Source organism: Crassostrea angulata, chromosome 8 (assembly GCF_025612915.1).
Source record: "Crassostrea angulata isolate pt1a10 chromosome 8, ASM2561291v2, whole genome shotgun sequence".
In the NCBI taxonomy this organism is placed as follows: Eukaryota; Metazoa; Mollusca; class Bivalvia; order Ostreida; family Ostreidae; genus Magallana; species Magallana angulata.
Window position 1 is genome coordinate 59,851,200 of NC_069118.1, and position 17,185 is coordinate 59,868,384.

General features: G+C 34.4%; 1 protein-coding gene across 23 annotated transcripts in view; it reads right to left on the reverse strand.

Annotated features, from left to right (window-relative positions):
* Window positions 1–13,151, reverse strand: part of LOC128159125 (uncharacterized) — a 27,222-nt gene extending 14,071 nt beyond the window's left edge. For 2 of the 23 annotated variants that reach the window (XR_008240097.1, XR_008240103.1), the window contains exons 1-7: window positions 11,799–11,965; window positions 11,598–11,718; window positions 4,081–4,184; window positions 2,922–3,000; window positions 2,100–2,167; window positions 1,327–1,817; window positions 210–272 (exon numbers count right to left, since the gene is read on the reverse strand). The gene's annotated coding sequence lies outside the window, so the exon portion shown is untranslated. The other 21 variants (XR_008240109.1, XR_008240118.1, XR_008240105.1 and 18 more) reach the window with 21 other exon arrangements.
* Window positions 13,152–17,185: the final 4,034 nt, after the last annotated feature.

The following is a 17,185-nucleotide window of genomic DNA, read 5'->3' on the forward strand; positions in this document are numbered from 1 at the left end:
AAGAAATTGCTATGCTCTCAAGCAACAGTTTTTACCATAGGGCTAACACAATGACTACTGCCCGCATACCCATTTAAGAGCTGTATACTATAATGTCTATGAATGACACACAACAACGAACTTACGATAGCAATAGGTCACCTGAGTAACAAAGAAAGGAACAGGTTAGCTGCCTTATGAACAGTTTATAATATTCATGAATACTATACCGTATACAACTCCTCTTTTCTTTCTCTTGTCTACTGTATCTGTGAAAACCATACTCTATAGATCTAAAAAGAGACCACACAATTCTACACAACAGTACACTTATTAACAAAAACCAAAAGACAAGCAGAATAACACACATGTAAAAAACAAATACCGGACAAATGATGATAACAGACACAGTTAGGGATTGAGCTGTTCAGCTACTTAAAACAATAATGAGTGAAAATCATGAAAACTTGTCGGTCAGACCGAAACCGGTTGGGATGCCGAAACTGGATAGCTCAGTTGGTAGAGAAGACTAGAAATTCAGAGGGACCCGTGATTGAATCCCTGTTTGGTCCGTCATTATTTAACCCATCTCTCTACATTATCAACCATTAATAGTTATTGGACACTGAAACACGAGATTGTAATAATCAATTTTGTTTAAAGTTGGTGACAAGAAAGAAATTAAGTAGGGGATATCTTGGGAGAGAAATTGACTCTGAACAATCATCATCATGACTTGTGTCTGTCTGGCAGTGTCTCAATCAACCATTTCAGGTACATGCATTTATTCAAAGAATGTTACACTAGTATTGGATCAATTTCTTTAGGATACTTTGCATATTACTTATATTCTGACTAGGTATGGATAAATTTACTTTGTTAATTGCTATATTTATTATGAATGTAATGATTTAGGAAAAGGTGAAAAGGGGAATAACTCTGTTCATATTAAAACTGGCAACAAAAGAGATTGAGTTGTTCCCCTTGTCACTCTGTTTGACCAGTTAGACTGTTTGATGTAATGTAGTAGTATCAACGACACTTAGCTGAATCAACCTTCACATTTGTATGTAAACACAAAATCTAGTTATCAAATCATCAATTTTTTCTATCATTGAAAAAATACATAGAGATTTCCTCAATAAAATGTTATTAAAATGATCAACATTTCCGCCTTAAAATTAATTAGGTAGTTTTAAAGAAGGTTGACTTTAATTTACTTCCGAGTTTTGTACGTAATGTAAACATATATTAATCAATTCACCGGATTCATACCAGTATTGAAAAAATTATGAGAGATTAGCTGTACAAATTGCTGATGTTTCGTAATAAAATAAATGTACATACTATACCAAGACTATGTGTTGATTTTCCATAACTGGACCAGTTGTTACTTCCTTGAATGAGGATAAAACCTAAAAAGCGAGCACATCATATTCAAATAAATATTAATGCATCACCTGATATGTGTTTAAATTAGTGTTCATTACATGTAAACTTTTACCTTGTAGTTTTCAATAAGAAGTTAACTGTTAATGGATTAAACATGCACAGCAATTACCCTAACAAGAGGCCACCAGTTAAAATTTCAAGCATCTGCAATGAATAGTTGCTAAGATAAATGTGACAATTGTTTTGTTACAGACAGACGGAGAGACAGACACACATGGGTAAAACAGTATACCCCCTATTCCTTCGGAGCAGGGGTATAATAATGATTGATTGTCTGTATAAATTATTAATGTTTCATAATTGAATAAATGTACATACTATACCACGACTATTTGTTGGTTTTCCATAACTGGACAAGTTGTTACTACCTTGAATGAGGATGAAACCTAAAAAGTAAGCAAAATATCAATTGATGTGTATTTGATAAACATTAATGCATCACTTGATTAGTGTTCAAATTAATGTCATCATATGTAAACATTCAGAAATATATTTTCTACAGAAATCAAATGCTATCATTATCTCATATTCGCTTTAATTTACTTCGAGTTTTGTATTTAATGTAATCAGATATAAATCAATTCACCAGATTTATACCATTGTTGAAATATAAAGTGAGATTAACTGTACAAATTACTGATGTTTCATATTAAAACAAAAGTACATACTATACCATGACTATTTGATGGTTTTCCATAACTGGACAAGTTGTTTCTACCTTGAATGAGGACGAAACCTAAAAATTTAGCAGAATAATATCACATGATATGTATTTAATAAACATTAATGCATCACTTGATTTATAGTGTTCAAATTAATGTTCATCACATGTAAACATTTAGTAAGAAATATATTAGCCTCTTTTCTTCGGAAATCAAATGCTATCATTATTTTATATTACCGGTAATTGGAAAATGTAATCAACAATTTGACAAAATCCGGAAAAATTACGATATATTTACTAATATATTCCAGATTATCAGATTAAAACACATATAAAACATGAATTGCAACTTTGACCAAAAAAAGTATTCATACATTTGACGAATATTCTTTGACTATGTTCTTTTTTCTATTCCTAAGATACAGCTACAAAAAAATGGAATTACAATTGAGGTTTCGGTTCCAATATTTATAATGCTTGTTTGTTAAAAATTTATTTTCACCTAGGAAAGTATTTAAAATGAAAATCAAAGTACATGTGCTTATGGTTCATGTAAATAAATGCTCCTGTAAATAATTTAAATGGATAAATTTTACAACATTTGATTTATAATGTAATTAGTCACTGGTGTCCAATTAACAAAAGTAGAAATGATATGATGACATTAGAACCTTAACCAAACATAATGTATTGCAAAAACTATTCTTCTATCTCTCTCTCTTTCTCTCTCTCTCTAACATTATCAATTTACATTTAACAAAACAGCATCATTAAGAGACATCCATAAATTCATGTTGTTTTCCCTAAATTTATTTACCTACGTTACCTTATATATGTTCTTTATCACTGGTTGTGGCTTCAAGTTCTAGATGGCTGTCTTGTGTTCAATTCAACAATATCTGTGCCTGAATAGAAAGACCAGTTTTAAGGCACGGTGATTTGTTGAACATGTACTTTTTGCATTCACACTTAGTTAATAATGATCACAGGATGTTAACTAATAACATCAATATACATATACACGTATGTACCCTTGTATGTTCAATTACTCTGACACACCATTGCTATTTATCAATTATCCCTTTAAGGTGCGGTCAGACGATACGATTTTCCATCAGATTTTCCATCAGATTTTTCTCATCCGATTCGCTTTGGACTAAAATCGTACTGTGTCACCATCTAAGTCGAAAGTTGAAAGCAAAGTCTGAAGTCGATTGAAAATCTGAAGTGCGTTCGATTTTCAATCGACTCTCTGGTGAAATCATGACGTCACAATGACGTTTTCCCGTACAACAAAACCACTGAATAGGTTTTATTAATCACCATTGCTATTTCTCCATTTCTACAGAAATCAAAGTTTTATCCGAAATCCTCATACCTGACTAACTATGTCTCAAGTTTCTGCTTCCAGCACTTTTTACATAATATCTCAATAATCATAAGTAAAACACCTTTGCGCCCAAACTACATCCATTCATTAGAATGAAAAAAAGTCCAGATTATCTGCTTTGAAACGCCCCCTCTACCCCTTCAGGTTTCAAAACAAAGTCATTGCAAAAGTACCCCAGATAATAGCATAAAAATTGTGTAATGTGTCCCGAGTACTTCCGAATGGAGATACATTTTGAATATCAAAACAATGTTTGTATTCGTTCCTGTGTAATTGTGCGGGTAAAAACAGATAACTATAATGTATTGATGAGGAAATATTGTATTTGTATTTGTTCCCTTTTATCGATTTAAATTGTACTTCATTAACAGGTATATGTTTATTCTAATAAAAAATCATGAAAAAATGATGGAAGCAATGCATTGGGACTATAAAAAGGTTGTCAAAGACCATCCTCCTCATAGAAACATTACAAAAATAAAGTTTATCTACAAATTAAAAAAACACCTGTGTTTTCTGTCACTCTCTTTATAAAACATCAGGACATCTCTAGTCAGTCTGTCTGTCTGTCTGTCTGTCTGTCTCTCTCTCTTACCTGTATTGTTGGATACATGTGTGATGGTCAGGGTTATGGACCATTCGTATGATATCGACTCAGTGGTAAATTGTCTGACTATGCACGGGTCCCGGGTTTGATTCCTGTACAATATCACAATAAGAACAGATTGATATAAACTTGCAAGTTTAATGTCGTGTGCTGCAGTAAGTTTTGATACTGTACTGCTCAAAATACAGAGGAAATTAGAAACTTCCTGTGACATTGTTTTGCACTGATATTATTGATTATAACTTACAAGTTGTGCGAAGGAATACGGTAATAAACTACAGAGCAGATCACATCGAACAATATAAACATAATTTACATAAACTTACATAGTTCTTTTCTTAAACAGGTACAATTTACACTATCTAAGTAATTGTCCATTCCCTATCCTGTTTCTAAAATGTCGTCTGTTCAATAGCCTACACGTCATTTGATATTTGCTTTTTTCGGCATCAAACAATTTCGACCCCAAGTCGTTTCGGTCCCATATAACAAATCTAATAACTATTGATAAATGTTCAAATTATCCGTTTTTAAAGTTATGATAAAATTTAATTGTTGTAATTACCTAATTGTATTTTAATTTCAGTCATTAATAAATTCGAAGATATGCCATTTCTTTTAGGGTTCAACCGGCAGTCAGGAAAATCAGGACGAGGCTGAACAAACGACACTAGAAATAGGGAAAATTTAACCTGGCTTGTGGTGAATATAGAAAAGTTCGGTACATACGAGTATATGGAGTAGGTGGAGGTGGATCTACTGTTGAATACATGTATAAAGCAGATTTGATTTCTCAGATGCGGATTACACCAATCATATATTTGTATTCATTATACCCCTGGAAAAAAAACCCTGATTTTTTCGGCGATGCAGAGTTTTTTGGTGATAAAAAAATTCGAGTTATCGGACTTTGAAGTTAACGTAACAACTTGGATTACACCAGAGATGTCCCGAGTTCAAAAACGAGAGAAATCGAATGCAGCCAGAGAGAAAGCACACACGGAAACTATCATAGTTTTACGATTCGGTCATCCCATAAAAATGATGTTGGGAATTGCCGCCTTGGGGTTTTTCCGTCCAAGGAGAGAGGGATAGGAGTTTTTTCCCATTCTTTCAAATTAGAATTTTGCTTCATTAACAATTGTAAAAAAATAAAAATCTGAATAAACTGAGGATATTTTGTTTCTTTTCTTTGATCAGTCCCAAAAAAAAACAAACAAAACAAAACATTTTGCTGAACATTAATATGTAAAAAAAAAAAAATGTACCACGATTTTTTTTTAAAGTTCTTACGTGTTTGCTAATTTAATTTCATTAGGGGTATTTTAATGCACCTTTGCACAACTCTGCGAAACGCGCCGTCGCACTACATAACAATGCACGGTCGCGCAAAAACAACTTGCACAACATGCCGTCGAGCTAAAAAACTTTGCACAATACGCCGTCGCGCTAACACACAACACGCCATCGCACTAACACACAACACGCCGTCGCGCTAACACACAACACGCCATCGCGCTAACACATAACACGCCGTCGCATTTACACGACTTTGCACAACACGACGTCGCATTTACACGACTTTGCACAATACGCCGTCGCGCTAACACACAACACGCCGTCGCGCTTAACACACAACCCGCCGTCGCGTTAACACACAACACGCCGTCGCGCTAAACACACAACACGCCGTCGCGCTAACACATAGCACGTCGTCGCTCTACATGTAACGGAATTTTGCACAACACACCGTCGCTCTTCATGTCACGCAATTTTGCGAAACACGACGTCAAACTAACACACAACACGCCGTCGCGCTAATAACACAACTCGTCGTCGTGCTAAACACACAACACGCCGTCGCGCTAACTCACAACACAACGTCGCTCTACATGTAACGCAATTTTGCACAACACGCCGTCAAACTAACACATGTACACAACACGCCGTCGGGCTAATCACATAATACGCCGTCGCTCTAAAGCAAATTTGCACACGACGCCCTCGTGCTTACGCAACTGTGCAGGTTTTACAGTCTTTAGTAGGAAATCATGTCAAGATATATTTAAACAATAGCGGGTTATGAAAATGTAACGCAATTTTGCCAAACATTCCGTCGCACTAAGACACAACTCGTCGACGCGCTAAGACACAACTCGTCGTCGCGCTAAACACACAACACGCCGTCGCGCTAATCACACAAGACGCCGTCGCGTCTCATGTAACGCAATTTTGCACAACACGCCGTCGCGCTAACACACATTACGCCGTCGAATTAATACACAACACGCCTTCGAACTAACACACAACACGCCTTCGGCTAACACACAACACGCCGTCGCTCTACATGTAACGCAATTTTGCACAATACGCCATCGCGCTAATCACATAGGCGTCGGAACTGGGGGGAGGGGGGGGGGGCTTGAGGGGCTTAGTTCCCCCACTTTACTTTGCAAAGTTAGAACTTACCATTAGGCATATAGCATCTTAGAGGGTTTAGCCCCCCCCCCCTCCCCCCACTTTTTTCTCGCCGAAAATGTAATTGTTCTTTATTTACCTTGAAAGATTTATAAGTCAGAGTAATAGGTTTATTACCCCCCCCCCCCCTCCACGGATAAGACATTCATTATTTAGGGAAAAAAAATGTTTGGGTAGGTTAATTTATTTTGGGAAGTATAGGTATACTTAGGATACTTTAGGATATTCATGATTTTGGGAATAAAGTTTTTTCCTCAATATTTCTGAGGATAAGTCAAGCCCCCTCCCCCCCCCCCCCCCCCCACTTTCAATTTGCTTCCGACGCCAGTGAATTACAAAACACGCCTTCGCGCTATAGCAATTTTGCACACGACGCCGTCGTGCTTACGCAACTGAGCAGGTTTTACAGTCTTTAGTAGGAAATCATGTCAAAATATATCTAAACAATAGCGGGTTATGAAATATTTTTCTGTAATGATCGCTACCCGGATGAATCATTAAAGAAAGCATTTTATTTTTAATATTAACATCTTTTTAAAAGGGGTCACGAATTTGGCCAAATTCTATTTTTCTGATTTTTAGCTCACCTGAGCTATTCTGATCACATTTTGTCTGCCCGCCCGTCCGTCCGTCCGTCTGTAAACTTTTTACATTTTGAACTCCTTCTCTAAAACCGCTTATCCAATTTCAACCAAATTTGGCACAAAACATCCTTATGGGAAGGCGAATATGAATTGCAGAAATAAAAGACCGATCTGTTTTTAAAGCGGAGAAAACCTTGAAACTCTAGAAAAGGAGGAGTGATGGGGGGGGGCTAAAATAAAGGGAACTGGAAGTTAACCCTGAACACTAACCGAAAATTTAGTTATTTATATTGCATATCTTATTTTCGGTAAAAATGGTATTCCATGAAGGTAAATATGTCAAAGATTAAGTATATGCAAAAATAAGTGAAATTTCGGATATTCATTTTTGGTTAATCTACTGAGGGGCCACATGGCACAATATCCGTTGAACGCCCATATAAAGCCAGTGTTGCTCAGGTGAGCGATGTGGCCCATTGGGCCTCTTATATTATTTACAATGCTTTAAAATGCATTCTTAATGATCAAATGAAATTTGAGAGTCATTCATGGAGCTATAAGAAAGCTACAGAGCTCACAATTCTTTGTCATGAAAATAAGGCTCGTGCCCTGTATTTGTTTACATAGGTTCAATACACCAGTTAAAAATATTTTTAAGCTGGTTCGTCTATATTTTTTTATTCATTTTAACAATAGCTAAACAGTTCCAAACTTTTAACACATTCATTTTTTGTTTAAAACTGGAATTTTCACTTCAACATTCAAATTGTAAACAAACGTTCTGTTTACATAGCAAAGAATTTTAAGCTTTGTAATTAGCTTATAACACAACAAATGACACCCAAATTTTGATTGACTATCAGATATGCCTTGCTAAGACATTGTAAACATTAAAATCGGAAAAAATAATGTTTGACCAAAATTGTGGCCATGCCATTTAATAAAGTGAGCGTAAAAAGTAAGTAAAATTCACTAAATTACTAGCTATTTAGCTAGCTAAAAGAAACGGCCAAATCGTCTCCAATGAGACTTTGAGTTTGACATCATCATGTTTATTTCATACAGTTCGTGATTTTGTTTAGGTAGTTGTAAGTCTCGACCAATCAATAAACAGGGCGTGTCAATTTCAGTCCTGACACTTTCTTGTCAGTTTCAGCCGCTGTAGATTTCAACCAATCGATAAACGGGGCGGCGTGCAAATTTCAGTCTGGCTGTTTCTGTAGAGCTATGAATTAACTATAAGCGTCCATAAGAAATAGAGGGAATAAAACTTGGTAGATGTAAATATAAGAACGTGCATGATTGTAATTATTATATTAATCAACTAAATGCAGAATTGACCGAATGCAATAATCATCTTTGATAGAAGACAATCATAGGGAAAACTTCATTAATAACAAATTGTCTGCAATTAATGAAATTAATGAAATTTTCAAACAGTTTTTAAACATCCACAAATTATTCAGAATTTTATGTATTATATCTTATCAACTTTTTAGTCTCTCTGTTTCATTTAGTTCATAGAAAATATTTACGTTATGACTTACTGGCTCAATATACAGTAACATTTACGCTCGATCAAGAGAAATGTAAAATGTTTATCATCATTAATCTAATTTCAAAGTCACATGATCACCTTTAAAAATATACTTTTGATAATTTTGTCACCTTAGAATTTGATCACTTTGTTGTATGTTACTGCGATTCCTATAAAACTTTAAGAGATCATTACATAAGCAATATATGTCCCCTTGTGCACCCCGAACCCGATCATGAAACATATTGTACATTTTTTTTAATGAAACTAAAGAGTAAACTTTTATGCATTACAAATATTTTTCTATAAATTCTTTTGATAACCCTTTAACTCGAAGATTAATTACAATGTCGTGAACGATAAAAGGAGAAATACTAGGAATATACAGCGTATGTCATTTTAATCTTTTACAGTAAAAACAGTTAAGTTTGCTCGGGACATTATGACGCAGACCTCGGAGAAGTTAAGTTTAAGAATCGAATATGTGCAAGTATAGCAGTCATCAATTAATGCCTAAGTTCAAAATCATCAGATTGCCATTGAATCTACTAATTAAAATAAATTTTATTAAAATTTCGGTCATTTGGCTGATATAATTAAATCAATTTTCTTCAAGTTGGTTTTAAAGGATTTTTATTTAAAGCTGCTTGGTTCGATTTTATATCAAATTTTATGCACGCTTTTAAACGATGGCTATGCTTAGTATATGTATAATAATAGACATTGCAGTTGTTTTACCCGTCAATTATGCCAAATTTCAATAAAGAAAAATACGTACAAAATTTGCTAACAAAACAAACGACATTAAAAGGTACCGCGTTATTTCGCCTCATGTAAAATTTCACCCCTGACGACGAGACGGGTATGGTTGTATTACGAATTTGACATCGTTTTAAATAAAGGTCGAAATGATCAGACAAATTACAAATAAACATGTGTACCATTTGTTCGCTAATATTTCCAAAGTCTGCTTTCTTTAAAATCGATGCATAGCATGCGGGTTGAATAACCCCAATCACTCGGGGGACGAAAGGCAGTTTCCTTTTCTAAACATTCCCGTGGTGCATTTTGGTTTGTTTTTTCGTTTGCCCAAAGAGAAATTATTTTTATTTACTTTGAATATTTCTAACTTTGAAAGGAGACTGATTCTACTGGTGTAAATAGGAGAAAGTCCATAACTTTCTAAGATAAATGATTTGTATGAAAAAAAATTGATACTGTAATTACAAAAAAATCGGACCAAGCAGCTTTAACTTACTTGCATACAGAACTGTAATATTCATATTATGCTGTCGAAAAAATAGCTATAACGATGTGCGAAATTAAGATTAACTCGTACAATTTAAGACACATAAATGAGAATATTTAATACATAAACGGTGTGACTGTTGGGCGCAGAGTTTTATTTACCTCCTCAAATCATAAACCAACGTTAAACTAAACGCCTCAAATATATTATAACTGCGCTGACCTGTGCCCCTGAAGGAACGAGAAGGTGAGGAAGGCCAAGGAAAACCTAGAGGCGTCCAGTGGAGAAAGAGAGAGAAGAACTGGGCTGGAACAGTCGGAGAAAGGCAAAGGTTGCTGCCAGAGACCGACGTAAATGGCGTCTTTTGTTGCACAGCCTCATGCGTTCTCCGGGGCATGGAGAGGAAAAGTAAGTTAACTAAACGCCGTGAGCTCAGAACGGAAGACCTTAAAGTGATTGTAGTGGTTTTTTTTTTATTTCTTCTTATTTTCTCCCCTTTTTTGTCGGCAAAATATATCAGAGATGACAAGACAGATTTTCCTGATATTTCAGGAACTTTACAAAATAAGCACATGTATATCACTTGAGGTTTTTTTTCGTTTTCTTCTTTTTTCAAAATTCTATTCTGTTGTTTGTTTTCTGCCCCGCGACAAAAAAGCTTGTCACCTCAACATCTCAGAAACGATAAAGACTTGAACATCCAAACTTAGTGGGATGAAAAGTTTAAACTATATCGTTTTGTAAAAGTTCATCTTAATTTCCCTTTGTCAACGGAAGCACTTCAAGAATATTCTTTTAACATGTTTAATTCTATTTGTTTTTCATGGAATGAATAAATTAGTATAATTCCTTTCATATATGATATTCATCTAATGTTAAATAAGCAAAAACATTCTACTTCCGGTGAGATACCTCAAATATCTCGGGTAGCTTTTTTAAAACAAATTTGGTATCTGCGTAGTCATAAATACTGTAAATGATTAATACATGAAACTTACATGAATGATGGCCATTTAAATGACAATTTGTTCAACAGGTTTCCTTTTGTCAACCGTCACTTCCGCTCCACAACGTAAAGGTTCAAACAAATCAAGCTCTTTATCAGTTTTACTTTTTATTGTGTGAGTCTTTTTCGTTAAATTCATTAAAAAAATACAAAAAATACTTATTTCAATTTTCATTGAGCCCTTCCGTTTGTCCGTTCCCTGTCCAGAGATTAGAAAAAAAGCCTTGTCTCCTTAAGATCTCAAATACAGTATGGATTTTAACAACTAAAGTTTGTGAGATGATAGACCTATGTATGTACATTTGTTAACTTTATTTTGTTTAATCTGGTGTAACTTCCAGCCGTCACAAACCAAGCTACTCTAAATATAAAGACGAACGTGTATTTATATTTTTTTTAAAGAGAGAGAGATTGACAAACACAATTGCAAAGAGTTCTGCACATAGTCAGAAACAAAACAAAATCCCCAGTTACAACCAGCTTCACCAGTTTTTTGTTGTTGTTACTACATGTACAATGCATCTTTATGGGAACACACACAAAACCATCATCTTCTAAGTGCTGTTTACGTAGGGATCACGTGATGTATGTTTGGGTGTTGATATTAAATACAAACATGGACATTTGATATATTACAAATGTTGTACTTACTTATTTCTTCTTTATCATCATCGTTGTAATTAATGTCTCGATTTTTGAGTTATTTACAAATACGGTTTAGCTTCTTCCGGTAACATCAGATGTTTAATGAGATTCGTCCAGAATCATTCAGCTGAAAATAGAAAAAAACAACTTATATGTCACGATAATGTTACCAACTATTACATATCAACATAACAGATTTGTCCTTACTGTATTCTCTATCTCCTATTGACCACCAGCGTTTCTATTCCTATAGATGGTCACATATAAAACTTACATACTCAACAAACCGAGTGTTTTGAATAAGGAAGTTTGATATCTAGAAAACGTTTTGTAAAAATAAAATTTTCTGGTTAAAGTTCAAGACGTTAATTGCGACAAAACATGTCCGGTTATAACTTTAGCTATTAGGGTAAAATCGTAGTTGTTCCAAAGTAGTACACAATTACAGTTGTATGTTCAAGTTGTTTAAGCTTGCTCATATCATGCGCAGATCTAGATAGGAGTCAGGAAAGGGAGGGGGGGGGGCGGTGTCACGGATTTCAAAATTTTAAAGTTTACATGTACAGTTCCTCCCAAACCTAACAAAAAAATGAACTGTCTGACTCTCTTTTGACCACCCCTCCCCCCCCCCCCGCCACCCCACCACCAGTTGAAAAAAACGTTGGATATGCAGATTTAAAGATGTACATATGTATCGTATAGAGGTAAGCCTGCAGTCAAATAATGACACTACTAAAGGTTTGGTTCACTATCACAGGCGTTACTGTTCTCCAAAACGGTCACGTATTTAACTCAAATATTCAATAAACGTTATACATCTTATTAAATGGGGAAGTTTAATACTATGTAGACGAAATGGAAAAGCTTTCTAATTTCCTGGTTAAAATTCAGGACTTTTTTTTCAACAATCAACCTCCAGTTATACATTTTGATTGTAAGATTAGATCTTTGTGTATACAGAAACGTTTACTGACTTTATTTTGCTCACATCACGCGCAGATCTAGAGTTGACAAGGATTGTGACATTTTATAACATTGATGAATTTAAAAATGACCTGTAATGACTACCAAAGTTTGTGCGCTGAACTAGAAGATAAGCAGGATATGCATAATTAATCAAATCAATACACAATTAAGTAACAAAATACATTTTTTGGGTCTTCAGTACCAATACGGTTTAGCTTCTTCCGGTGATATCAGATCTTTAATGAGATTCGTCGAGAATCATTCAACTGAAAATAGAAAAATTAAACAAACTTATATGTCACGATAATTTTACCAACTATTACATATCAACATAACAGATTTGTCCTTACTGTATTCTCTATCTCCTATTGACCACCAGCGTTTCTATTCCTATAGATGGCCACGTTTAAAACTTACATACCCACCACACCGAATGTTTTGAATAAGGAAGTTTGATATCTTGGAAAATGTTTTGTAAAAATAAAATTTTCAGGTTAAAGTTCAAGACGTTAATTGCGACAAAACATGTCCGGTTATAACTTTAGCTATTAGGATAAAATCGTAGTTGTTCCAAAGTAGTACACAATTATGTTCAAGTGGTTTAAGCTTGATCATATCATGCGCAGATCTAGATAGGAGTCAGGAAAGGTAGGGGGCGGTGTCACGGATTTCAAAATTTTAAGTTTACATGTACAGTTCCTCTCCAACCCAACAAACAAAATAAACTGTCTGACTCTCTTTTGACCACCCCCACCACCCCACCACCCTACCACCAGTTGGAAAAAAAACGTTGGATATCCAGATTAAAAGATATACATATGTATCGCATAGAGGTAAGCCTGCGGTCAAATAATGAAACTACTAACGGTTTGGTTCACTATCACAGGTGTTACTGTTCTCCAAGATGGTCACGTATTTAACTCAAATATTCAATAAACGTTATACATCTTATTAAATGGGGAAGTTTAATACTATGTAGACAAAATGGAAAAGCTTTCTAACCTGGTTAAAATTAAGGATTTTATTTTTCAACAATCAACCTCCGGTTAGAAATTTTGATTGTGAGATTAGATCTTTGTGTATACAGAAACGTTTAGTGACTTTTTTTTGCTCACATCACGCGCAGATCTAGAGTTGACAAGGATTGTTAAATTTGATAACATTTATTTGACCTGTAATGACTACCAAAGTTTGTGCGCTGAACTGGAAGATATCCAGGATATGCATAAGTAATCAAATCAATACACGACATAGTAACAATTAATACATTTTTTTTGGTCTTCAGTACCAACAAGCAGACAAGAGATAAAATAAAAAAATGAAATTCAAGGCCGCGCATGCCTACAGTAGAGAACATTAAGGGCCTTGATGAAACAGGAACTTGTTGATAAGAAATATGATTATTCGTGTTGTTGTATTATAGAGCAGGGCTTGTAGTTTATGCCACAAAAATGTTTATATCAGCTGTTTATGTAGTACTACTGAGTATTTAGTTAAAGTTAAAAGTATAGTATGCATATGAGTCATAAAAATGTGCAACTCCAGTGTATGAGTAAATCAATGTCATATACATATGTATATACATTTAAAATGTTATCTATATTCTCAGGTCCCTTTTTTACTTCATTTCGTTCATAACCCAGATCTATACACTTTCATTGTTAAAGAAACTGAATAATAAACACATCTGATAAACGAATTTATTTGTTGTACCTATAACTCAAAGCTACCCTGCCACATAACCATTCCACAATTTACAAAATTTAGCGAATGGTAGTTTGATTTCTTTGAGTTGTAGTTTGATAGAAGTTGTTTGAATAAGATAACAGGGAGCAGAAATTAACATATAAATGTGTGATAGTCAAAATTCTGTATTAGAGATCAAGACTGTAAAAAAGAAGACGCTAAATACATGAACAAGATTATCGCATATCCAATCATGTTTTATTGAGATATAACATCTTTTAAATAACAACACATTTTTTATTAGATATAAATCATTGTAATTACAAAACCAGTATATGTATTACACTATCGCAGTACACAAAGCAGAGTCGATCAGTTTTTTTGAAAATGCACAACTAAGACGTCCGACTTTTCTAATATGTTTTAATAAGTTTTGCAGGAAATTCTTGAGAATGGAAAATCTGATTTCAAAATTACACCATCTACTTTCTGTTTCACCATCAATCATTATCGTTTATCGTTTATATTTGAAAACGATGTTGTATATTACTTAATATACTCACACACATACACACAGTGGTTCTCATTGATTTTATTAGTTACCTGCAAACTTGCATTCCTTTTTTTTTATACAAATGCTTGTACTGAATAAGCATGTCTTTATACACTCTTCTCATGTACTAAAATGAATGTAGCATGTATTGTTCTATTGTTTGGCCTATTTGTTAAACGGGAATTTTCCATTAGTTATACAAATATATAAAAGTTTTTCTTATAGACATATCGGCCAATTCATGCGCGGATCAAAACAAATTTCATGAAGGGGGGGGGGGGTGCACGAGAGATAATTGTGTTTGCCGAAGGGAGATAGGCCTATCGGACCTTCTTAGGTATCTTCACTGTGGTTTTTAAAAGCTCAGGAAAGTTGGGTGTATGCGCATGGGCTAAGTGATTTATTCATCAAACGTTTACCTTCTTCCGCTGTTCTTTATTTCGATTGATTATTACTTGTGGAACGGATTCGCCATTTCATATTTTTATAAATCTGAAAATTTATTTTAAAAAAAACTTGCCTGAATACTTACCAATAAATGTATCAACTAAATGTAACAAGCTAGTTTTGTAATGTTCTTCCTGCTGTAGCGTTATATTCCTCACTATGGCGCTTTCCGACAATGTGCTTCCGGTTTTTGTTAAGACTGTTGAGATGAGAATGTTGTCCTTAATAATTTGTAAACATGATGCTTAAGTGGCTCCAAAGTCCACATTCCATCCTGATGGCAACAGTAATGTTTCAGTGGCTCTAACTTACACATATAGCATTTCACTGAGAGGCAACAAACAATCAGCGTACTTAAAGTACTAGAAATCGAGTTTCCTGCATTTTGTTCACATTTAAGATAAAAAAAAAGGAGTAACAAGAATTTCATGTCGGCAGAAACGTTCATTTACTATGAGGTATTTCACCCATCATGATTTTAGTTCGTACACACATCATTATCATTTTTAAAATGAGCATGATTGTAACCATTTAATCAACAAGAAATGGCTAATTTTTCATTACAATGGAGTATCAATAAAGAAAATTTCTCTAAAATCAATAAAAAAAAAATAGTGTCTCTGGGTACTATTTTTCGTGTGGAGTATTATTTATTTTTATTTTTTATGTATTTTTTAAAATAGTAACAACCATTTCGTAAAATCGAATCTACTACAGTCAGTTCAAGCATATCTTTTACAACATATACCATAGCATAGCATAACATTCAAATATCATATATTGTAGGATATCATTGGAATCTCATACCATAGCATTTAATCTCATAGATTTTCGTTAGTCATATCATGAAAAAGATGCTTGAGTATCTGATAGACAACATCTATGTAGTTTTTGGAAATCAAGTCTTCCAACAATCTGTTGGAATTCCCATGGGTTCCCATGGGTACCAATTGCGCCCCAGTGTTAGCATACCTTTTTGTATTGACATGAAGCAGAATTTATTCAAACACTTGTACGTGAAAAAATAAAACACTCGTTGAGGCATTCAACTTAACAATAAGGTATATGGACGACGATCAATTAGCAATTGTTACTTCCATACTTATGTCGACTCGATATATCCCAGTGAACTTGAAATGAAGATACCACAGAGTCTGCATCATCTATTTTATATTTGGATATTTTACTGGAAAAAGACATTGATTGGTAGCCTTCCAACTATACTTTATGAGAAACATGATGACTTCAACTTTTCTATCGTCAACTTTATGTACTAATGTACCTTCATCACCTGCATATGGGGGTTTTGTCTCTCAATTTGATACGCAAAGACAATCATGATCTACTGTCAAACAAATTGATAAAACAGGGCTACCAACGGTCCTGCTTGAAGTTATCATTTCGTAAGTTCTGTGGTCGATACAACAACATTGTCAGCAAATACTATCTTCCACTAGGGCGCATGCTAATTGACGCGTTTCATGCTTTTTGTTAGACTATGATTAATCACCTAATTGTCATCAGATTTTACTTTTTTCCCGGTTACGACAAAACGCACACGGTGGGTGTGACCGGTCGGCAGAGGATGCTCACTCCTCAATGGCACCTGATCCTACCTTTTTAATTTTTTAGAGGTCCGCCTTTGATCTGCTCCTGTTTCGATTTTCGATTTTGAACACTGTTCGTTATCACCACATGTCATCATACCAAAGCATAACATAGCATAGCATATCACATGATTTCAGCTGCGTATTAAATGCTTTTATTTAAAAGAATATTTGTTCACATTGCAAATCATTGGAAAACTTTGGCTTCGAGTCTTTATAACTCTTCTGTGTATGGAGGCGTTTTTGTTTAAATTTCATAGCATACCATACCATTGCATAGCATACCGTATTATTAAACCCTTCATTTTAAGTTCTTATAGCTAGCATACAAATCT